Source organism: Heptranchias perlo, chromosome 11 (assembly GCF_035084215.1).
Source record: "Heptranchias perlo isolate sHepPer1 chromosome 11, sHepPer1.hap1, whole genome shotgun sequence".
Classification (NCBI taxonomy): Eukaryota; Metazoa; Chordata; class Chondrichthyes; order Hexanchiformes; family Hexanchidae; genus Heptranchias; species Heptranchias perlo.
Window position 1 is genome coordinate 7,447,660 of NC_090335.1, and position 25,205 is coordinate 7,472,864.

Here is a 25,205-nt window from a genome sequence, read left to right on the forward strand (position 1 = left end):
AGAGAGAGAGAGAGAGAATTTTAAAAAACATATAATTTTTTCCCCCCTTTTTGCTGGTGGGGTTACGTGTAGCGTGACATGAACCCAAGATCCCGGTTGAGGCCGTCCTCATGGGTGCGGAACTTGGCTATCAACTTCTGCTCGACGATTTTGCGTTGTTGTGTGTCTCGAAGGCCGCCTTGGAATGATGTGTGATGCTGTCCCAACATAGTATAAGATATGCGATTTGAGAACCTTTCCATTCATTCATCTGACGAAGGAGATAATCTCCGAAAGCTTGTGATTTTAAAATAAATTTGTTGGACTATAACCTGGTGTTGTAAGATTCCTTACATTTGTCCACCCCAGTCCATCACCGGCATCTCCACATCATTGCTGAAATGCAGAGCAATCAAAGAGCTCAATCACAGGAGGTGTCCTGTGAATTGATGAAACTTATTCCCAGGAGGGGCAAGGAAACATCGACAAAACCACTTGCTTTTCACATAAAATCAACATTTTGCCCAACACTCAACTGTACCAATTGCTGACACACAAAAGCAAGTCAGATCCTGTCACGTCATTGCTGGGATCTTTGGAACTGATACAATGTGATTGTGTGTGAAAAGAAAGGGCCGGCCCATAAAAAGGCATCAAATTTGGCAGTGAATAGATAGGGACAAAGGGGCAAGTTGCAAGCACCAAGCTCCTATTACAGACAGCCCCAGTGGCCTAATGGATAAGGCACTGGCATCCTAAGCCAGGGATTGTGGGTTCAAGTCCCATCTGGGGTGAAGCAGTTTTTCGCTCTGAAACAAAACCCAAAACACCTTCTCTGAACATTGCTCCATTCTGTGACAGTCAGGGAGCTTTCCTTTTAACTTCCCAACCAATCCAGGGAGTTCCTGTCCAGCACCCTTCTCACTCTGTCACTTGCTTTCCAATGGCACAAACCAATGCGATGCTTCTACCAAGCTGTGCGCCATCCCAATACTCAGGGAACAATGTCACCTGCATTTTCCAGGCAAATAATGTCCCTTTACCTCCTTTCCTCATTTTACTGAACACTGTCTTCTTCTTCTCCTCCTCTTCCATGCCTAACAGTACAAGAGGAAACCCATTTCTTGCACTGCTTTCCATCCAGCAGGTCATGCTCTGGGTTTTTTCAGTGTCAGAGTCCATTCTAACATGAACAGTTGTTACCCTGACTCGCAACTCCTTACCAGGACCACCAGATAGATATGATGGGGGGGGGGTCGTTACTCTGCTCCCATCAGACACGAGTACCCCACCGGATGTCAACCCACCATTCAGGGACCAGAACTCTCGTCTACACTTGCCAGGACTGTTTTAGGAAATCAAAAGTGTTCACAACTGCTACCAATCATTGCTGAAGTGTGTGGAATTGGCAGATATATTTATTGATAAAAACAAAGTGAGTGGCGACAAGAACAGGTAGAATGTTATGAGAGCGTAGAGCAATGACCAATTGCACAAAGGTTGTGGTAGTAGCTGTGACCCCAGTGGCCTAATGGGGGAGGCAATGAGTTTGGGAGTCACTCGAGCAAATGAAAGTGACAGACAGGAAAAGACCAACTGGTCTATCTTGCCTGTCCCATAAAGTTGTGCTGCCCTATGCATCTCGATACAGATACTCCCCACCCACCCAGAGCCGTGTAATCCCCTGGGAGAGGTGAAAAAAACAGATTAAAAATAGAGGACAATTAGGGAAATAAAATCTGGAAATTCCTCTCTGACCCCTTTAGATGATCAAAACTAGTCGAGGAGATCACATAGATTCTGATTTATATTATCAGATAACTAACTCTTCTACAAAGTAATCTCCACCCTCGGTCTGAGAAGCAGGACTTGGAGGAAGCTTTTTTCAAAAAGAACTTGCATTTATATAGCGCCTTTCATGACCTCAGGACGTCCCAAAGCCCTTTACAGCCAATGAAGTAATTGTGAAGTGTAGTCACTGTTGTAATGTAGGAAATGCAGCATCCAATTTGTGCACAGCAAGACCCCACAAACAACAATGAGACAATGGCCAGATAATCTGTTTTAGTGATGTTGGTTGAGGGATGAATATTGGCCAGGACACTGGGGCAACTCCAAAATAATATCATGTGATCTTTCACAAACACCTGACCTGAAATACAGCACAGCTCTCCCTCAATACTGCACTAAAGTGTCAGCCTGGACTCTGTCCTCAAGTCTCTGGAGTGGGACTTGAACACATGACCTTCTAACTCAGCGACAAGAGTGCGACTGGCTGAGCCACAGCTGATAAACACACATACAGCGAATCAGCGTTCACCAGACCAGCCGGCAACCTGTCCCACTGGTCCACTCTCCTCTGGGAAAGGAAGAAACGACCAACATCAAATCTAGATCTGCCCTTAAATAACTGGTAAACGGGACCCCTGGTCCTCCCTGAGCTATTCAGTTGAAATAATTGGTCCACACTAAACACAGTCTAATCCCTTCATTATTTTATAAACCTCGATCAAATCACCCCTGAGTCTACACTTCAATAAATATAGAGACCCAGCTTGTTGAGCCTATCTGGGTGGGAGAACTGTTCTAAAATGGGAATTAATCTTGAAGCCCTCTTCTGCATCCTTTCCAAAGCCTCAATATCCCCCACCTTGTGAGACCACCAAAACTGGACACAGAATCCGAACTAATTAAATTCAATTAATTAAATAAAAATCTGGAATAAAAATAAACTAGTATCAGTAATGGTGGCCATGAAACTACCGGATTGTCGGAAAAACCCATCTGATTCACGAATGTCCTTTAGGGAAGGAAACCTGCCGTCCTTACCCGGTCTGCCCGATGTTGGCCAGAGGCTGCAGAAACCTATTGAGGTTAAATTCGAATTGCTAACAAAAACACTGACCTTTTGAACTGGGGTGACCTGGAGTTCAGTCACTGGCCTGAACTGGCCAGAACCGGTTTGAATTCGTTCCGCTTCTTACAGGGACAAAGGAGCTTTGATGAGACACCAGGCCTTATTTAGAAAAGGGGTAATGAGGTGATGCTACCTAGGCCCTTGGAACAGAGCCAATCAGGGCATGACATCGATCACTCCAGCAACTTTGAGCCAACCGGAGAAGACAGCATCATTCGAAAAGACGGACTTGGGAATAAAACTGAAGAATTGCTGGCTTGGTCCCAGTGTGTTTTTGAGGGAGACTCCGGAGACTAACCCTCGTGGAAGTGGCAACCCTACGTCAGGGACGTAGAGACGACATCAGGGACGTAGAGACGACGTCAGGGACGTAGAGACGACGTCAGGGACGTAGAGACGACGTCAGGAGTGAGAAAGAGAATTGCCTGGCCAGTAGTATCTCTCCTTTCCGGGTAATATAATATCCTTTCTATTCTGTGACCACTCGGGGACTGTTCGTCAGAAAAACCCAGTGGGTGTGCGTTTAAATCCTAGTTTGAGTATAAACCTGTATAACCTGCTGTAAACTGCATGCCTATATCTAACCAGACGTATAAGCGGTATGTACATGATCAAATAACGTTAATAAAGTGAATTGAGAATTAAGAGAGAATTGACTCTTCCTCTGTGTACTAAGCCAAAACCGTTAACCGGTGACTTCCGGTCAACACCGATATGTGACTCCAGACCCACAGCAATGTGGTTGATTCTTAATCGCCCTCTGAAATGGCCCAGCAAGCCACTCAGTTGTAAAATCTCGCTACGAAAAGTCATAATAAGAATAAAACTGGACGGACCACCTGGCATCGGACCACTAGACACCGGACACGACAACGGCAAACCAAGTCCCAGTCAACCCTGCAAGGTCCTCCTCACTAACATCGGGGGACTTGTGAAAAAATTGGGAGAGCTGTCCCACAGACTAGTCAAGCAACAGCCTGACATGGCAATACTTACAGAATCATACCTTTCAGCCAACGTCCCAGACTCTTCCATCACCATCCCTGGGTATGTCCTGTCCCACCGGCAGGACAGACCCACCAGAGGTGGCGGTACAGTGATATACAGTCAGGAGGGAGTGGCCCTGGGAGTCCTCAACATTGACTCTGGACCCCATGAAATCTCATGGCATCAGGTCAAACATGGGCAAGGAAACCTCCTGCTGATTACCACCTACTGTCCTCCCTCAGCTGATGAATCAGTCCTCCTCCATGTTGAGCACCACTTGGAGGAAGCACTGAGGGTAGCAAGGGCACAGAATGTACTCTGGGTGGGGGACTTCAATGTCCATCACCAAGAGTGGCTCGGTAGCACCACGACTGACCGAGCTGGCCGAGTCCTTAAGGACATAGCTGCTAGACTGGGCCTGCGGCAGGTGGTGAGCGAACCAACACGAGGGAAAAACTTACTTGACCTCGTCCTCACCAATCTACCTGTCGCAGATGCATCTGTCCATGACAGTATTGGTAGGAGTGACCACCGCACAGTCCTTGTGGAGACGAAGTCCCGTCTTCACACTGAGGACACCATCCAACGTGTTCTGTGGCACTATCACCGTGCTAAATGGGATAGATTCAGAACAGATCTAGCAGCTCAAAACTGGGCATCCATGAGGCGCTGTGGGCCATCAGCAGCAGCAGAATTGTATTCCAGCACAATCTGTAACCTCATGGCCCGGCATATTCCTCACTCTACCATTACCAACAAGCCAGGGGATCAACCCTGGTTAAATGAGGAGTGTAGAAGAGCATGCCAGGAGCAGCACCAGGCGTACCTAAAAATGAGGTGCCAACCTGGTGAAGCTACAACACAGGACGACATGCATGCTCAACAGCGGAAGCAACATGCTATAGACAGAGCTAAGTAATTCCACAACCAAAGGATCAGATCAAAGCTCTGCAGTCCTGCCACATCCAGTCATGAATGGTGGTGGACAATTAAAAAACTAACGGGAGGACGAGGCTCTGTAAACATCCCCATCCTCAATGATGGCAGAGTCCAACACGTGAGTGCAAAAGGCAAGGCTGAAGCGTTTGCAACCATCTTCAGTCAGAAGTGCCGAGTGGATGATCCATCTCGGCCTCCTCCTGATATCCCCACCATCACAGCAGCCAGTCTTCAGTCAATTCAATTCACACCATGTGATATCAAGAAACGGCTGAGTGCACTGGATACAACAAAGGCTATGGGCCCCGACAACATCCCGGCTGTAGTGCTGAAGACATGTGCTCCAGAACTAGCTGCCCCTCTAGCCAAGCTGTTCCAGTGCAGCTACAACACCGGCATCTACCCAACAATGTGGAAAATTGCCCAGGTATGCCGTGTCCACAAAAAGCAGGACAAATCCAATCCAGCCAATTACCGTCCCATCAGTCTACTCTCAATCATCAGCAAAGTGATGGAAGGTGTCATCGACAGTGCTATCAAGCGGCACTTACTCACCAATAACCTGTTCACTGATACTTAGTCTAGGTTCTGCCAGGACCACTCAGCTCCAGACCTCATTACAGCCTTGGTCCAAACATGGACAAAAGAGCTGAATTCCAGAAGTGAGGTGAGAGTAACTGCCCTTGACATCAAGGCAGCATTTCACGAGTGTGGCACCAAGAAGCCCTAGTTAAATTGAAGTCAATGGGAATCAGGGGGAAAATTCTCCAGTGGCTGGAGTCATACCTAGCATAAAGGAAGATGGTAGTGGTTGTTGGAGGCCAATCATCTCAGCCCCTGGGCATTGCTGCAGGAGTTCCTCAGGGCAGTGTCCTAGGCCCAACCATCTTCAGCTGCTTCATCAATGACCTTCCCTCCATCATAAGGACAGAAATGGGGATGTTCGCTGATGACTGTACAGTGTTCAGTTCCATTCGCAACCACTCAGATGATGAAGCAGTCCGAGCCCGCATGCAGCAAGATCTGGACAACATCCAGGCTTGGGCTGATAAGTGGCAAGTAACATTCGCGTCAGACAAGTGCCAGGCAATGACCATCTGCTACAAGAGAGAGTCTAACCACCTCCCCTTGACATTCAACGGCATTTCCATCGCCGAATCCCCCACCCTCAATATCCTGGGGATCACCATTGACCAGAAACTTAACTGGACCAGCCACATAAATACTGCGGCGACAAAAGCAGGTCAGAGGCTGGGTATTCTGCGGCGAGTGACTCACCTCCTGACTTCCCAAAGCCATTCTACCATCTACAAGGCACAAGTTAGGAGTGTGATGGAATACTCTCCACTTGCCTGGATGAGTACAGCTCCAACAACACTCAAGAAGCTCGACATCATCCAGGACAAAGCAGCCCGCTTGATTGGTACCCCATCCACCACCTTAAACATACACTCCCTTCACCACCGGCGCACTGTGGCTGCAGTGTGTACCATCCACAGGATGCACTGCAGCAACTCACCAAGGCTTCTTCAACAGCACCTCCCAAACCCGTGACCTCTACCACCTAGAAGGACAAGGGCAGCAGGCACATGGGAACAACACCACCTGCACGTTCCCCTCCAAGTCTCACACCATCCCGACTTGGAAATTCATCGTCGCTGGATGAAAATCCTGGAACTCCCTACCTAACAGGACTGTGGGAGAACCTTCACCAAACGGACTGCAGCGGTTCAAGAAGGCGGCTCACCACCACCTTCTCAAGGGTAATTAGGGATGAGCAATAAATGCCGGCCTTGGCAGCAACGCCCAAATCCAATGAACGAATGAAAAAAAAATTCACTCGTAGGCTGGGCGGTAAACCCCAGACAGTTTCTCAGTGAGAAGTTAAGGGTTTGTCTGTTTCCTTGGTAGATATTTATCAAGATATCGTCATTAGTAATCTTACAGAGCTGACATCTGTGCACTTAGGGTTTTGAGTCTATGAACCCAGGGTGCTTGAGTCTGTACACTTAATAGTGTTGAAGTCAAGATGTTCCGACCTTGGCCCTGGTTGACCTCTCCCAGGATGTGCTTGACCTGGTCATGGATGTAAATAGGTTTCCCCCCTTGGCTGGGTTGGGCAGCGGTGGTGGTGAAGGGGACGGTCCCTTTCCCTGTCTCCGGGCTTTGCTTCAGGCATGGATTTATCCCCCGTGCCTGATGCTTGAGTCACACTGCCCAAAGGACGGGGCGGGGTGGGGGTGGGGCCAGACTGCGGCTCCCTGTCTGGCCTAGAAACCACAGAGGAGCCCGTGAGAGACTCCCCTGCCTCCAATCCTGGGGGTGGGGTCCAGGTAGAGGCGGGGTCAGTTATGGCGGCCGGTCCTCGCGACGCATTCTGTGCAGCGAGCGGAATGTCCGAGGACGACCCCCTGGAGGAGGATGGTGGGTGAATTGTTGATCCTGCGATTGATGTCGAGGGGGTGGTCAGGAGAAGGCCCTCGATGGAGTGGATCACCAATATCTGTTAGGTTCCCTATGGGCTTTGTGGCTTGGGACACATTTTGTCGCCTGGATCCCACTTCTTTATGCCACTGCTGAGTGTGTGATTAAGATTAATGGATCTTTGATGGACCCCCACCCACCTTTGGTTTGGGAGAGGAGTGTGTCAAGGAGGCCCCATGTCAGGCCGGTTATATTTGATCTGCACAGAGTCTTTCCTGCACCTCTTATACAACAGATTGTTGGGACTGTCTCTGTATAAGACGGGCGTGGAGGCGATCCTTTCAGCTCATGGCGATGATGTCCTCCTCACGGTGAGGGATCCCATTGACTTGCGGAGGATGCACAAGTGCCAGCAGGTGAACTCTGCCGTGTCATAGAATCATACAGCACAGGAGGAGGCCATTCAGCCCATCGTGCCTGTGCTGGCTCTTTGAAAGAGCTATCCAATTAGTCCCACTCCCCTGCTCGTTTCCTGTAGCCCTGAAAATTTCTCCTTTTCAAGTATTTATCCAATTCCCTTTTGAAAGTTATTATTGAATCTGCTTCCACCGCCCTTTCAGGCCGTGCATTCCAGATCACAACAACTCACTGAGTAAAAAAATTCTCCTCATTTCCCCCCTGGAGATTTTGCCAATTATCTTCACTCTGTTTCCTTTGGTTACCGACCCTCCTGCCAGTGGAAAAAATTTCTCCCTATCCACTCTATCAAAATCCTTCATCATTTTGAACACCTCTATTAAATCTCCCTTTAAACTTCTCTGTTCTAAGGAGAACAATCCCAGCTTCTCCAGTCTCTCCCCATAACTGAAGTCCCCCATCCCTGGTACCATTCCAATAAATCTCCTCTGCACCCTCTCTAAGGCCTTGACATCCTTCCTAAAGTGTGGTGCCCAGAATTGAACACAATATTACAGCTGAGACCTAACCAGTAATTTATAAAGATTGACCATAAATTCCTGGCTTTTCTACTCTATGCCTCTATTTATAAAGCCAAGGATCCCCTGTGCTTTTTTAACAGCCTTATCCACTTGTCCTGCCACCTTCAAAGATGTTGTATATTTGTATTTGCATCCTTCACAACAATCAATTGGGAGAAGTGCATTGGTCATAAACCAACAGGTGACCACTATCTTTTGATTCCAGTTTCTCACTTTGATCCCTCCCCCCTGAATTTGTCACCAAGATTCAGTGGAAACTCAGGAGGAGACATTGGGTCTCTGCTCTGGTTCTGAGACTCACGTGCAGCCACACCCAGCTTGGAACTTTCCACCTTCAGGTGCTGCACATGGAAGTTCATCCAAAGTGCTGTGCGCTGGTGACAATCTTTTTCTGCCAGACGCACAGCCTAAATTATGACAGGCAGCTCTTTTTCATAAAACTGCAAGGAATACGTACGTCCTTCCAGGAGCTGCCTGTCTTATCCAGGGAGTTGCTAAGAGATCCAGCAGGATTTCTGCCCAGTCTGAAGTATTGGCCATTCTGTCTGAGCTACTCTTCCATAAACCCATCTACACGTGATCAGTTTTAGTGACACAAAGGTGGTGGAGAGGAGAACCCTTGCTGCGAAGGGAAACAGAGTCTGGGATGTACTGGGCAGTGGGTCAGCAGGCTGGATACCGTCAGAGTTATGACCTGCTCCAACATCAACAACAAAAACACCTTACTGAAGTAAAATGTCCCAAAGCGCTTCACAGGAGTGGAATTAGACAAAAATTGACACCGAGCTACAAAAGGAGATATTAGAACAGGTGATCAAAAGCTTGATCAGAGTGGTAGGTTTAAAGGAGCGTCTTAAAGGAGGAGAGAGAGGTGGAGAGGCAGAGAGGTTTAGGGAGGGAATTCCAGAGCTTGGGGCCAAGGCAGCTGAAGGCACAGCCGCCAACGGTGGAGTGATTAAAATTGGGGATGTGAAAGAGGCAGGGATTGGAGGAGCACAGAGATCTCAGAGGGTGGTAGGAGGTTACAGGTAACAGAGATAGGGAGGGGCGAGGACATGGAGGGATTTGAAAACACGAATGAGAATTTTAAAATTGAGTTGATGAGGTCAGTGTGCACGGGGGTGATGGGAGAACAGGACTTGGTGTGAGTTAGGATACGGTCAGCAGAGTTTTGGATGAGCTTCAGTTTACGGAGGGTGGAAGATGGGAGGCCGGCCAGGGGAGCAATGGAATAGTCAAAATTTGAGGTGACAAGCTCAAATTTTGAGCTTGGACAAGTGGCCGGGTATCTGTGAAATGGCCGAGGAGAATGATCATGCAACCCTCTCCACCCCAGGATTTCAGCAGCCGATGCGCTGACAATTACATCTTGCCTGTAGCCAAAGTCATCGAGGATATAAAATCACAATTGACCCTGACTCAGTTGAGTGTGTCGAGGAGGCTCAGCCATATGGAGCGATTCTGGTGAATCTCACCCATATTCGGACGGAGCTGCTCATTGGTGTGAGGCTCCAAAGCCTCCCTCGGGAAACTCGGTCTCCCAAATTGAGGCATCTCTCGGAGATTCCCTTGGGCCCATTCTGCTCTGAGTGGAGGGATTTCCTGAACAGCTCACTGCTGCATACTCTCCCTCGCCTTCCGTCCCGACATGCCCTCGGGTAATATCCTGCTGGCCGGCAGAGGCGAGAGTCCCCTCAGGAAAGCCCTGTATTTGGGGTTCCTCCTCTGCACCATTGGAGACCTGGGGTGGAGAGGGTTGCATGAACATTCTCCTCGGCCATTTCACAGATACCCGGCCACTTGTCCATTTTGTGGGTTGGATGAAGATATACATTATCTTTATTTACAGTACCGGAGGCTGCAACCCCTGTTTCACTATTTAAAGGGGCCGCACCTCAAGTTTTAGTTACCTTGAAGTCCTTGTCTTCGGGCACCCAGTGCACAGGGTGGGGGAGAGAGGCGGGGGGTGAGCGGATCAGATGAACCCCTGGTGGGGATGTTCCTGGGCCAGGCTAAAACCACCATCCACTGGAAGCATCCACATGGAGGATTGTTCTGACTGCTGGCCGCTGTTCCACGGCCTTCAACACACCCGGGTGACCTTGGAGAGGGATCGCGTGGGCTCCACCAATACACTTGAAGCCTTCGTGGGCGACGCAGGACAGCAACTGTGTCACGAACGAAAGGAACCAGATCATTGGTTAATTTTATTTTTAGTTGCAGACATTTTAATTTGATTGGACGATTTGTAATCGTGGGGCCCTCCTCTTCACTAATCGTCATATTTAGTCCGAGAGCCATGGGGCAAATCACATTGCTCCAATTCAAAATACTCCAATGTCCAACACACAAGAGCAAATCAGATCCTGTCACATCGTTGCTGGGATCTTTGGAATTGACACAATGTGATTGTGAATAAAAAGGCCTCAAGTTTGGAAGTGAATCCATAGAGACAAAGGGACAGGTCACAAGCCCCAAACACAAATAGTGTGCAGCCCCAGTGGCCTAATGGATAAGGCACTGGCCTCCTAAGCCAGGGATTGTGGGTTTAAGTCCCATCTGGGGTGAGTTTGGTTTTGAACCAACTGCATTCTGTTGAAACCAGCTCTTTGTCCTCATTGCTGAAATGGAAGGAATCCTCCAACACCAGGTTATCGTCCAACAAATTTATTTTAAAATCACAAGCTTTCGGAGATTATCTCCTTCATCAGATGAATGAATGAAAAGGTTCTCAAATCGCATATCTTATACTATGTTGGGACAGCATCACACCAATCAAAAGGTGTCGTTGTTATTCAAACAGGCCAGTCACGGAGAACAGCACGTCCCAGTGCACTAGATATACATTGTGTCTATTACACAGGTAGGCAGAAAGAAACTCAAAATGGCAGAGAGAGAGAGAGAGAATTTTAAAAAACATATAATTTTTTTCCCCCTTTTTGCTGGTGGGGTTACGTGTAGCGTGACATGAACCCAAGATCCCGGTTGAGGCCGTCCTCATGGGTGCGGAACTTGGCTATCAACTTCTGCTCGACGATTTTGCGTTGTTGTGTGTCTCGAAGGCCGCCTTGGAGTGATGTGTGATGCTGTCCCAACATAGTATAAGATATGCGATTTGAGAACCTTTCCATTCATTCATCTGACGAAGGAGATAATCTCCGAAAGCTTGTGATTTTAAAATAAATTTGTTGGACTATAACCTGGTGTTGTAAGATTCCTTACATTTGTCCACCCCAGTCCATCACCGGCATCTCCACATCATTGCTGAAATACAGAGCAATCAAAGAGCTCAATCACAGGAGGTGTCCAGTAAATTGATGCAACTTTTCCCCAGGAGGGCAAGGAAACAGCGACAAAACCACTTGCTTTTCACATAAAATCGACATTTTGCCCAACACTCAACTGCACCAATTGCTGACACACAAAAGCAAGTCAGATCCTGTCACGTCATTGCTGGGATCTTTGGAACTGATACAATGTGATTGTGGATGAAAAGAAAGGGATGGCCCATAAAAAGGCATCAAATTTGAAGTGAATAGATAGGGACAAAGGGGCAAGTTGCAAGCAACAAGCTCTTATTACAGACAGCCCCAGTGGCCTAATGGATAAGGCACTGGCCTCCTAAGCCAGGGATTGTGGGTTCAAGTCCCATTTGGGGTGAAGCAGTTTTTCGCTCTGAAACAAAATCCAAAACACCCTCTCTGAACATTGCTCCATTCCGTGACAGTCAGGGAGCTTTCCTTTTAACTTACCAACCAATCCAGGGAGTTCCTGTCCAGCACCCTTCTCACTCTGTCACTTGCTTTCCAATGGCACAAACCAATGCGATGCTTCTACCAAGCTGTGCGCCATCCCAATACTCAGGGAACAATGTCACCTGCATTTTCCAGGCAAATAATGTCCCTTTACCTCCTTTCCTCATTTCCCGAACACTGTCTTCTTCTTCTCCTCCTCTTCCATGCCTAACAGTACAAGAGGAAACCCATTTCTTGCACTGCTTTCCATCCAGCAGGTCATGCTCTGGGTTTTTTCAGTGTCAGAGTCCCTTCTAACATGAACAGTTGTTACCCTGACTCGCAACTCCTTACCAGGACCACCAGATAGATATGATGGGGGGTCGTTACTCTGCTCCCATCAGACACGAGTACCCCACCGGATGTCAACCCACCATTCAGGGACCGGAACTCTCTTCTACACTTGCCAGGACTGTTTTAGGAAATCAAAAGTGTTCACAACTGCTACCAATCATCGCTGAAGTGTGTGGAATTGGCAGATATATTTATTGATAAAAAACAAGTGAGTGGCGACAAGAACAGGTAGAATGTTATGAGAGCGTAGAGCAATGACCAATTGCACAAAGGCTGTGGTAGGAGCTGTGACCCCAGTGGCCTAATGGGGAAGGCAATGAGTTTGGGAATCACTCGAGCAAATGAAAGTGACAGACAGGAAAAGACCAACTGGTCTATCTTGCCTGTCCCATAAAGTTGTGTTGCCCTATGCATCTCGATACAGATACTCCCCACCCACCCAGAGCCATGTAATCCCCTGGGAGAGGTGAAAAAAACAGATTAAAAATGGAGGACAATTAGGGAAATAAAGTCCAAAAATTCCTCTCTGACCCCTTTAGATGATCAAAACTCGTCCAGGAGATCACATAGACCCTGATTTATATTATGGGATAACTAACTCTTCTCCAAAGTAATCTCCACCTTGGTCCTAGAAACAGGACTTGGAGAAAAATTTTTTTGAAAAGAACTTGCATTTATACAGCGCCTTTCACAACCTCAGGACGTCCCAAAACACTTTATAGCCAATGAAGTAATTTTGAAGTGTAGTCACTGTTGTAATGTAGGAAACACGGCAGCCAATTTGTGCACAGCAAGATCCCACAAGCAGCAATGGGATAATGATCAGATAATCTGTTTTAGTGATGTTGGTTGAGGGTTGATTATTGGCCCCAGGACACCGGGGAGAACTCTAAGATAATATCATGTGATCTTTCACAAACACCTGACCTGAAATACAGCACAGCTCTCCCTCAGTCCTGCACGAAAGTGTCAGCCTGGATTCTGTGCTCAAGTCTCTGGAGTGGGACTTGAACACATGCCTTTCTGATTCAGGGACTGACTTTTATTTCTGATCAGCGATTTACACAGCAATCTGTGACATTTGGATTCTATCATTTCGTGCTGGCTGCCCTCTTACCTCTGACCCATATTGCCCTGGTAACCAGTTTGACATGCCTTGTAATTGATTTGAATTCCACTAAATCCTTTGTTAAAGTTTTAAAACATGACATTTTTACCAAGCGATTAGTTTTGCCTCCACGGTTTCGGTCTCCCCATGTGACTGGCAGAGTGGGTCAGTGACTTGTTCCCAGGCCTCTGTGGTTTGAATCCAAGCTGTCTTTAAAGTGCTGAAGTCAAGTTGGGATTGACCCAGCTCTTGCTTATTGTGGATATTAAAATAGTTAACACATACACAGCATTAGATAATCCAGGGAGAGTGGTGGAATCAACAGGTTGGGTTGCCTCTCAGACAAACCTGGATCACTTTTATGTATCAGCCTTGGATCAAAGGTAGAGTCAGAAGTTTGTGGGTTCAAGTCCCATTTCAGGCTGACACTCCAGTGCAGTGCTGAGGGAGTGCTGCATTGTCAGAGGTGCCGTCTTTTGGATGAGATGTTAAACCGAGGCCCCGTTTGCCCTCTCAGGTGGATGTGAAAGGTCCCATGGAACTATTTCCAAGAGCAGGGGAGTTTCCCCGGTGTCCTGGACAATATTTATCCCTCAACCAAAACCACAAAAGTAATCATCTATTTATTTATCTCATTGCTGTTTGTGGGATCTTGCTGTGTGTAAATTAGCTGCCACATTTCCTACATTACATAGAATTACATAGAATGTACAGCACAGAAACAGGCCATTCGGCCCAACAGGTCCATGCCGGTGTTTATGCTCCACACGAGTCTCCTCCCACCCTCTTCATCTAACCCGATCAGCATATCCTTCTATTCCTTTCTCCCTCATGTGTTTATCTAGTTTACACTTAAATGTATCTAGACTAGCCGCCTCAACTCCTCCTTGTGGTAGTGAGTTCCACATTCTAACCACTCTCTGGGGAAAGAAATTTATCCTGAATTTTCTATTGGATTTATTAGTGTCTATCTTTTGTTTATGGCCCCTTGCTCCGGGCTCCCCTGCAAGTGGAAACATCTTCTCTCCATCTACACATTGCTCCAATTCAAAATACTCCAATGTCCAACACACAAGAGCAAATCAGATCCTGTCACATCATTGCTGGGATCTTTGGAATTGACACAATGTGATTGTGAATAAAAAGGCCTCAAGTTTGGAAGTGAATCCATAGAGACAAAGAGGCAGGTCACAAGCATCAAAATCCAATAGTGTGCAGCCCCAGTGGCCTAATGGATAAGGCACTGGCCTCCTAAGCCAGGGATTGTGGGTTCAAGTCCCATCTGGGGTGAAGCAGTTTTTGGCTCTGAAACAAAAGTCTTCTCTGAACATTGCTGCATTCCGTGACAGTCAGGGAGCTTTCCTTTCAACTTACCAACCAATCCAGGTTTCCTTGCCCATGTTTGACCTGATGCCATGAGATTTCATGGGGTCCAGAGTCAATGTTGAGGACTCCCAGGGCCACTCCCTCCTGACTGTACATCACTGTGCCACCACCTCTGGGTACAGTAGCGTAGTGGTTATGTTACCAGATGAATAATCCAGATGCCTGAACTAAAATCCAGAGTCATGAGCTCAAATCCCACCACGGCAGCTGGCGAATTTAAATTCAATTAATTAAATAAAATCTGGAATTAAAATCCTAATATCAGTAATGATAGCCATGAAACTACCGGATTGTTGTAAAAACCCATCTGGTTCACCAATGTCCTTTAGGGAAGGAAACCTGCTGTCCTTACCTGGTCTGGCCAAAATGTGACTCCAAACCCACAGCAATGTGGTTGATTCTTAATTGCCCTCTGAAATGGCCGAGCAAGCCACTCTGTTGTAAAATCTCACGACGAAAAGTCGTAATAAAACCGGACGGACCACCCGGCATCGGACAACTAGGCACCGGACATGACAACGGCAAACCAAGTCCAGTCGACCCTGCAAGGTCCTCCTTACTAACATCTGGGGAATTGTGCCAAAATTGGGATTGCTGTCCCACAGACCAGTCAAGCAACAGCCTGACATAGCCATACTCACAGAATCATACCTTTCAGCCAACGTCCCAGACTCTTCCATCACCATCCCTGGGTATGTCCTGACCCACGAGAGGTAGCGGTACAGTGATAGTCAGGAGGGAGTGGCCCTGGGAGTCCTCAACATTGACTCTGGACCTCATGAAATCTCATGGCATCAGGTCAAACATGGGGAAGGAAACCTCCTGCTGATTACCACCTACCGTCCTCCCTCAGCTGATGAATCAGTCCTCCTCCATGTTGAGAAGCACTGAGGTTAGCAAGGGCACAAAATGTACTCTGGGTGGGGGACTTCAATGTCCATCATCACGAGTGGCTCGGTTGCTCCACTACTGGCCGAGTCCTGAAGGACACAGCTGCGAGACTGGGCCTGCGGCAGGTGGTGAGCGATCCAACACGAGGGGAAAAACTTACTTGACCTCGTCCTCACCAATCTACCTGTCGCAAATGCATCTGTCCATGACAGTATTGGTCGGAGTGACCACCGCACAGTCCTCGTGGAGATGAAGTCCCATCTTCACACTGAGGACACCATCCAACAGCGTTGTGTGGCACTACCACCGTGCTAAATGGGATAGATTCAGAACAGATCTAGCAGCTCAAAACTGGGCATCCATGAGGCACTGTGGGCCATCAGCAGCAGCAGAATTGTATTCCAGCACAATCTGTAACCTCATGGCTCGGCATATTCCTCACTCTACCATTACCAACAAACCAGGGGATCAACCCTGGTTCAAGGAGGAGTGTAGAGGAGCAGCGCCAGGCATACCTAAAAATGAGGTGCCAACCTGGTGAAGCGACAATTCAGGACGACATGCATGCTAAACAGTGGAAGCAACATGCTATCGACAGAGCTAAGCGATTCCACAACCAACGGATCAGATCAAAGCTCTGCAGTCCTGTCACATTCCAGTCGTGTAATGGTGGTGGACAATTAAATAACTAACGGGAGGAGGAGGCTCTGTAAACATCCCCATCCTCAATGATGGCAGAGTCCAGCACGTGAGTGCAAAAGACAAGGCTGAAGCGTTTGCAACCATCTTCAGCCAGAAGTGCCGAGTGGATGATCCATCTCGGCCTCCTCCCGATATCCCCACCATCACAGAAGCCAGTCTTCGGCCAATTCGATTCACTCCACGTGATATCAAGAAACGGCTGAGTGCACTGGATACAGCAAAGGCTATGGGCCCCGACAACATCCCGGCTGTAGTGCTGAAGACTTGTGCTCCAGAACTAGCTGCGCCTCTAGCCAAGCTGTTCCAGTACAGCGACAACACTGGCATCTACCTGACAATGTGGAAAATTGACCAGGTATGTCCTGTCCACAAAAAACAGGACAATTCCAATCCAGCCAATTACCGCCCCATCAGTCTACTCTCAATCATCAGCAAAGTGACGGAAGGAGTTGTCGACAGTGCTATCAAGCGGCACTTACTCACCAATAACCTGCTCACCGATGCTCAGTTTGGGTTCCGCCAGGACCACTCGGCTCCAGACCTCATTACAGCCTTGGTCCAAACATGGACAAAAGAGTTGAATTCCAGAGGTGAGGTGAGAGTGACTGCCCTTGACATCAAGGCAGCATTTGACCGAGTGTGGCACCAAGGAGCCCTAGTAAAATTGAAGTCAATGGGAATCAGGGGGAAAACTCTCCAGTGGCTGGAGTCATACCTAGCACAAAGGAAGATGGTAGTGGTTGTTGGGGGCCAATCATCTCAGCCCCAGGGCATTGCTGCAGGAGTTCCTCAGGGCAGTGTCCTAGGCCCAACCATCTTCAGCTGCTTCATCAATGACCTTCCCTCCATCATAAGGTCAGAAATGGGGATGTTCGCTGATGACTGCACAGTGTTCAGTTCCATTCGCAAACCCTCAAATAATGAAGCAGTCCGAGCCCGCATGCAGCAAGACTTGGACAGCATCCAGGCTTGGGCTCATAAGGGGCAAGTAACATGCGCGCCAGATAAGTGCCAGGCAATGACCATCTCCAACAAGAGAGAGTCTAACCACCTCCCTTTGACATTCAACGGTATTACCATCGCCGAATCCCCCACCATCAACATCCTGGGGGTCACCATTGACCAGAAACTTAACTGGACCAGCCATATAAATACTGTGGCTACGAGAGCAGGTCAGAGGCTGGGTATTCTGCGGCGAGTGACTCACCTCCTGACTCCCCAAAGCCTTTCCACCATCTACAAGGCACAAGTCAGGAGTGTGATGGAATACTCTCCACTTGCTTGGATGAGTGCAGCTTCAACAACACTCAAGAAGCTCGACACCATCCAGGATAAAGCAGCCCGCTTGATTGGCACCCCATCCACCACCCTAAACATTCACTCCCTTCACCACCGGCGCACTGTGGCTGCAGTGTGTACCATCCACAGGATGCACTGCAGCAACTCGCCAAGGCTTCTTCGACAGCACCTCCCAAACCCACGACCTCTACCACCTAGAAGGACAAGAGCAGCAGGCACATGGGAACAACACCACCTGCACGTTCCCCTCCACGTCACACACCATCCTGACTTGGAAATATATCGTCGTTCCTTCATTGTCGCTGGGTCAAAATCCTGGAACTCCCTTCCTAACAGCACTGTGGGAGAACCGTCACCACACAGACTGCAGCGGTTCAAGAAGGCGGCTCACCACCATCTTCTCGAGGGCAATTAGGGATGGGCAATAAATGCCGGCCTTGCCGGCGACGCCCACATCCCGTGAACGAATAAAAATAAAAGCTAGTTCCTGTCCAGCACCCTTCTCACTCTGTCACTTGCTTTCCAGTGGCACAAACCAATGTGATGTTTCTGCCAAGCTGTGCGCCATCCCAATATTTGTCGGGGGTGGTGGTGTGTGTCAGCTTCACCTCTGACCTCTGAGTGGTCCGAATCGCTCCCACTCCCTGGGTTCTGGACCTTGGACTTATTTGGGGGTTGTGACAGTGCAGCAGACAACTGGTTTTGGTGCAAGAAACTTCGATCTTTATTCAAGAGAGAAAATACAACACAACAATCTTAACACTCTAATAAAATGGGGAACACTTCGGTACACACGAGGGAAATTACAGTAGAATGATACCTCACCCCTCCCAATCCCACCGTACTAGCTAAGTTGGACTCTAAAGGACCAGAGATAATGCTCACCAAACAAATCCTTGACAGTAATTCACCCAGAGGTAAGTCAGGAATAGATCGTAGAGTGGAAACTTTGCGGATCTTTGGTTTTCTCCCGAGTTGGTTTTCTTTGGTTGCGGTTGCTCAATATTACCCGGTTGGTTGGTGGTAATATTCGGTTGGTTGTTTCGTAAGGCCCTTGTTGCCGTGAGGTGTCTGATGATCACTGGGGCTGTTGCTCTGGTTTCTTCTTGTGTGTCAGCCTGCTTCTAGAGCTGCTGACCTTCTCTGTTGAACTTCTTTCTGTTGCTCCCTCACCTTGTTGAACTGTCGTCTTCCGAGCTGTCGAACTCCTGGCTGAACTGCCTTCTTGAGAAAATGGACCTTCAATTATACTAATTGAAGCCTCCTTATCTGAGCGCCAAATCTGACCCAGTTTATTGTAAGGTTTTGGCGGGCTCGTTAAGAGTAACTTGTTTATGAAATGTGTGAAGTGGTTTCGGGATGGTTTCATCAGTTGTTGAGCTCTTGCTTGATTGTAGTCATTGTGCTCAGGTTTCGAGTTTCCTGACTGGGCCTGAGATTTCCTTGGAGTGGGGTGATTGGATTTGTTTTACGCATGCTTTGGATGGGTCCTGTAATTTGGGTGGGGACTGCTCTTCCATGGGTCTATTGTCTGAATGTAAATGTCTGATAGGGGCTGAGTGAGGTCACACAGTTCCCCAGACAGTTTGATTAACTCCAATACTCAAACCGTCTATTACAGAGCTCGATCCCAACTCCTGTTGCAGCCTTTTCCTTTACAAGCCCAAACATGCCTTTTTTTAAAAATACCAAATCTTGGTTTTTGACCTTGAACCTTTTGACCTTGAACCTTTGACCCTCTGTTAGGCGCAATACATTTCATCACCCTGAAATGGTTAGAAAAGAGTCCAAAGTCCTTTTCTTTAGGGTTTTTCTCCGTGTTTTGGGGGATCTGTGAATTTGAGAATCTGACACAGCCCCTCAGACAATGAAGCAGTCCGTGCCCACATGCAGCAAGATCTGGACAACATCCAGGCTTGGGCTGATAAGTGGCAAGTAACATTGGTGCCAGACAAATACCAGGCAATGACCATCTCCAACAAGAGAGAATCTAACCACCTCCCCTTGACATTCAATGGCATCACCATCGCCGAATCCCCCACCATCAACATCCTGGGGGTCACCAATGATCAGAAACTTAACTGGAGCAGCCATAGAAATACTGTGGCTCCAAGAACAGGTCAGAGGCTGGGTATTCTGCGGCGAGTGACTCACCTCCTGACTCCACAAAGCCTTTCCACCATCTACAAGGCACAAGTCAGGAGTGTGATGGAATACTCTCCACTTGCTTGGATGAGTGCAGCTCCAACAACACTCATGAAGCTGAACACCATCCAGAACAAAGCAGCCCGCTTGATTGGCACCCCATCCACCATCCTAAATGTTCATTTGGCAACTCGCCAAGGCTTCTTCGACAGCCCCTCCCAAAACCGCGACCTGTACCACCTAGAAGGACAAGGGCAGCAGGCACATGGGAACAACACCACCTGCACGTTCCCCTCCCCAAGTCACACACCATCCTGACTTGGATAGATATTGCCATTCCTTCTTCGTCATTGGGTCAAAATCCTGGAACTCCCTTCCTAACAGCACTGTGGGAGAACCTTCACCACACGGACTGCAGCGGTTCAAGAAGGCGGCTCACCACCACCTTCTCAAGGGCAATTAGGGATGGGCAATAAATGCCGGCCTTGGCAGCAATGCCCACATCCCATGAACGAATAAAAAAAAAATTCACTCTTACGCTGAGCGGTAAAGCCCAGACAGTTCCTTCGCGAAAAGTTTGGGGTTTGTCTGTTTCCTTGGTAGATATTTATCAAGATACCGTCATTAGTGATCTCACAGAGCTGACGTGTGTTCACTTGGGGTTTTGTGTCAATGAACCCAGGGTGCTTGAGTCGATAGACTTCAAAGTGTTGAAGTCAAGATGTTCCGACCTTGGCCCTGGTTGACCTGTCCCAGGATGTGCTTGACCTGGTCATGGATGTAAATAGGTTTCCCCCCTTGGCTGGGTTGGGCAGCGGTGGTGGTGAAGGGGACGGTCCCTTTCCCTGTCTCCAGGCTTTGCTTCAGGCATGGATTTATCCCCCGTGCCTGATGCTTGAGTCACACTGCCCAAAGGATGGGGCGGGGTGGGGGTGGGGCCAGACTGCCGCTCCCTGTCTGGCCTAGAACCCACAGAGGAGCCCGTGAGAGACTCCTCTGCCTCCGATCCTGGGGGTGGGGTCCAGGTAGAGGCGGGGTCAGTTCTGGCGGACGGTCCTCGCGACGCATTCTGTGCAGTGAGCGGAATGTCCGAGGACGACCCCCTGGAGGAGGATGGTGAGTGAATTGTTGATCCTGCGATTGATGTCGAGGTGGTGGTCAGGAGAAGGCCCTCGATGGAGTGGATCACCAATATCTGTTAGGTTCCCTGTGGGCTTTGGGGCTTGGGACACATTTCGTCGCCCGGATCCCACTTCTTTATGCCACTGCTGAGTGTGTGATTAAGATTAATGGATCTTTGATGGATCCCCACCCACCTTTGGTTTGGGAGAGGAATGTGTCAAGGAGGCCCCATGTCAGGCCAGTTATATTTGATCTGCACAGAGTCTTTCCTGCACCTCTTATACAACAGATTGTTGGGACTGTCTCTGTACAAGCCGGGTGTGGAGGCGATCCTTTCAGCTCATGGCGATGATGTCCTCCTCACGGTGAGGGATCCCATTGACTTGCGGAGGATGCACGAGTGCCAGCAGGTGAACTCTGCCGTGTCACAGAATCATACAGCACAGGAGGAGGCCATTCAGCCCATCGTGCCTGTGCCGGCTCTTTGAAAGAGCTATCCAATTAGTCCCACTCCCCTGTTCATTCCCCGTAGACCTGAAAATTTCTCCTTTTCAAGTATTTATCCAATTCCCTTTTGAAAGTTATTATTGAATCTGCTTCCTTCACCCTTTCAGGCCATGCATTCCAGATCACAACAACTCACTGAGTGAAAACATTCTCCTCATTTCCCCCCTGGAGATTTTGCCAATTATCTTAACTCTGTGTCCTCTGGTTACCGACCCTCCTGCCAGTGGAAATAATTTCTCCCTATCCACTCTCTCAAAATCCTTCATTATTTTGAACACCTCGATTAAATCTCCCTTTAACCTTCTCTGTTCTAAGGAGAACAATCCCAGCTTCTCCAGTCTCTCCCCATAACTGAAGTCCCTCATCCCTGGTACCATTCCAGTAAATCTCTTCTGCACCCTCTCGAAGGCCTTGACATCCTTCCTAAAGTGTGGTGCCCAGAATTGAACACAATACTCCAGCTGAGACCTAAGCAGTAATTTATAAAAATTTAGCATCAATTCCTTGCTTTTCAACTCTATGCCTCTATTTATAAAGCCAAGGATCCCCTGTGCTTTTTTAACAGCCTTATCCACTTGTCCTGCCATCTTCAAAGATGTTGTATATTTGTATTTGCATCCTTCACAACAATCAATTGGGAGAAGTGCATTGGTCATAAACCAACAGGTGACCACTTTCTTTTGATTCCAGTTTCTCACTTTGATCCCTCCCCTTGAATTTGTCACCAAGATTCAGTGGAAACTCAGTAGGAGACACTGGGTCTCTCTGCTCTGGTTCTGAGACTCACGTGCAGCCACACCCAGCTTGGAACTTTCCACCTTCAGGTGCTGCACATGGAAGTTCATCCAAAGTGCTGTGCGCTGGTGACAATCTTTTTCTGCCAGATGCACAGCCTAAATTATGATAGGCAGCTCTTTTTCATAAAACTGCAAGGAATACGTACGTCCTTCCAGGAGCTGCCTGTCTTATCCAGGGAGTTGCTCAGAGATCCAGCAGGATTTCTGCCCATTCTGAGGTATTGGCCATTCTGTCTGAGCTCTTCTTCCATAAACCCATCTACACGTGATCAGTTTCAGTGACACAAAGGTGGTGGAGAGGAGAGCCCTTGCTGCGAAGGTAAACAGAGTCTGGGATGTACTGGGCAGTGGGTCAGCAGGCTGGATACCGTCAGAGTTATTACCTGCTCCAACATCAACAACAAAAACACCTTGTATTTATATCACATCTTTACTCTAGTAAAATGTCCCAAAGCGCATCACAGGAGTGGAATTAGACAAAAATTGACACCAAGACACAAAAGGAGATATTAGAACAGGTGATCAAAAGCTTGATCAAAGTGGTAGGTTTTAAGGAGCGTCTTAAAGGAGGAGAGAGAGGTGGAGAGGCAGAGAGGTTTAGGGAGGGAATTCCAGAGCTTGGGGCCGAGGCAGCTGAAGGCACAGCCGCCAACGGTGGAGTGATTAAAATCGGGGATGTGAAAGAGGCAAGGATTGGAGGAGCACAGAGATCTCAGAGGGTTGTAGGAGGTTACAGGTAACAGAGATAGGGAGGGGCGAGGTCATGGAGGGATTTGAAAACATGGATGAGAATTTTAAAATCGAGGTGTTGCCAGACCGGGAGCCAATGTAGGTCAGTGTGCACAGGGGTGATGGGAGAACGGGACTTGGTGTGAGTTTGGATACGGGCAAAAGGGTTTAGGAGGAGCTTCAATTTACGGAGGGTCTAAGATGGGAGGCCGGCCAGGAGAGCATTCGAATAGTTAAGATTGGAGGTGACAAGGTCATCGATGAGGATTCCAGCAGCCGATGAGCTGACAATTACATCTGGCCTGTAGCCAAAGGCATCCAGGCGCTAAAATCCAAAATTGACCCTGACTCAGTTGAGTGTGTCGAGGAGGCTCAGCCATATGGAGCCATTCTGGTGAATCTCACCCATATTTGGATGGATCTGCTCATCGGTGCGAGGCACTAAAGTCTCCCTCAGAAACCTCGACCTCCCAAATTGAGGCATCTCTCGGAGATTCCCTTGGGCCCATTCTGCTCTGAGTGGAGGGATTTCCTGAATAGGTCACTGCTGCATACTCTCCCTCGCCTTCCGTCCCGACATGCCCACGGGTAATATCCTGCTGGCCGGCAGAGGCGAGTGTCCCCTCAGGAAAGCCCTGTATTTGGGGTTCCTCCTCTGCACCATTGGAGACCTGGGGTGGAGAGGGTTGCATGAACATTCTCCTCGGCCATTTCACAGATACCCGGCCACTTGTCCATTTTGTGGGTTGGATGAAGATATACATTATGTTTATTTACAGTACCGGAGGTTGCAACCCCTGTTTCACTATTTAAAGGGGCCGCACCTCAAGTTTCAGTTACCGTGAAGTCCTTGTCTTCGGGCACCCAGTGCACAGGGTGGGGGAGAGAGGCGGGGGGTGAGCGGATCAGATGAACCCCTGGTGGGGATGTTCCTGGGCCAGGCTAAAACCACCATCCACTGGAAGCATCCACATGGAGGATTGTTCTGACTGCTGGCCGCTGTTCCACGGCCTTCAACACACCCGGGTGACCTTGGAGAGGGATCGCGTGGGCTCCACCAATACACTTGAAGCCTTCGTGGGTGACGCAGGACAGCAACTGTGTCACTAACGAAAGGAACCAGATCATTGGTTAATTTTATTTTTAGTTGCAGACATTTTAATTTGATTGAACGATTTGTAATCGTGGGGCCCTCCTCTTCACTAATCGTCATATTTAGTCCGAGAGCCATGGGGCAAATCACATTGCTCCAATTCAAAATACTCCAATGTCCAACACACAAGAGCAAATCAGATCCTGTCACATCATTGCTGGGATCTTTGGAATTGACACAATGTGATTGTGAATAAAAAGGCCTCAAGTTTGGAAGTGAATCCATAGAGACAAAGGGGCAGGTCACAAGCACCAAACACCAATAGTGTGCAGCCCCAGTGGCCTAATGGATAAGGCACTGGCCTCCTAAGCCAGGGATTGTGGGTTTAAGTCCCATCTGGGGTGACGGTTAATTTTAAACTGATTTCATTCTGTTAAAACCAGCTCTTTGTCCTCATTGCTGAAACACAGAGAGATCAAAGAGCTCAATCACACGAGGTGTCCTGTAACTTGATGAAACTTTCCCCCAGGAGGGGCAAGGAAACAGCGACGAAACCACTTGCTTTTCACATAAAATCAACATTTTGCCCAGCACTCAACTGGACCAATTGCTGACACACAAAAGCAAGTCAGATCCTGTCACGTCATTGCTGGGATCTTTCGAACTGATACAATGTGATTGTGGATGAAAAGAAAGGGATGGCCCATAAAAAGGCATCAAATTTAGCAGTGAATAGATTGCAAGCAACAAGCCTTTATTATATACAGCCCCAGTGGCCTAATGGATAAGGCACTGGCCTCCTAAGCCAGGGATTGTGGGTTCAAATCCCATCTGGGGTGAAGCAGTTTTTGGCTCTGAAACAAAATCCAAAACACCCTCTCTGAACATTGCTCCATTCCGTGACAGTCAGGGAGCTTTCCTTTTAACTGACCAACCAATCCAGGGAGTTCCTGTCCAGCACCCTTCTCACTCTGTCGCTTGCTTTCCAGTGGCACAAACCAATGCGATGCTTCGACCAAGCTGTGCGCCATCCCAATACTCAGGGGACAATGTCACCTGCGCTTTCCAGGCAAAAAATGTCCCTTTACCTCCTT

At 48.3% G+C, this 25,205-nt stretch overlaps 6 non-coding genes across 6 annotated transcripts; all 6 read left to right on the plus strand.

Annotated features, from left to right (window-relative positions):
- The first annotated feature begins 700 nt into the window (after nt 1-700).
- On the plus strand, nt 701-773 carry trnar-ccu (transfer RNA arginine (anticodon CCU)). Its single transcript has one exon. It is a non-coding gene; the product is annotated as a tRNA-Arg (tRNA).
- Nucleotides 774-10,738: 9,965 nt separating this feature from the next.
- Nucleotides 10,739-10,811, plus strand: trnar-ccu (transfer RNA arginine (anticodon CCU)). The gene has a single exon. It is a non-coding gene; the product is annotated as a tRNA-Arg (tRNA).
- Nucleotides 10,812-11,831: 1,020 nt separating this feature from the next.
- On the plus strand, nt 11,832-11,904 carry trnar-ccu (transfer RNA arginine (anticodon CCU)). Its single transcript has one exon. It is a non-coding gene; the product is annotated as a tRNA-Arg (tRNA).
- Nucleotides 11,905-14,657: 2,753 nt separating this feature from the next.
- Nucleotides 14,658-14,730, plus strand: trnar-ccu (transfer RNA arginine (anticodon CCU)). Its single transcript has one exon. It is a non-coding gene; the product is annotated as a tRNA-Arg (tRNA).
- Nucleotides 14,731-24,442: 9,712 nt separating this feature from the next.
- Nucleotides 24,443-24,515, plus strand: trnar-ccu (transfer RNA arginine (anticodon CCU)). The gene has a single exon. It is a non-coding gene; the product is annotated as a tRNA-Arg (tRNA).
- A 362-nt stretch (nt 24,516-24,877) lies between these two features.
- trnar-ccu (transfer RNA arginine (anticodon CCU)) lies at nt 24,878-24,950 on the plus strand. The gene has a single exon. It is a non-coding gene; the product is annotated as a tRNA-Arg (tRNA).
- The last annotated feature ends 255 nt before the right edge of the window (nt 24,951-25,205 follow it).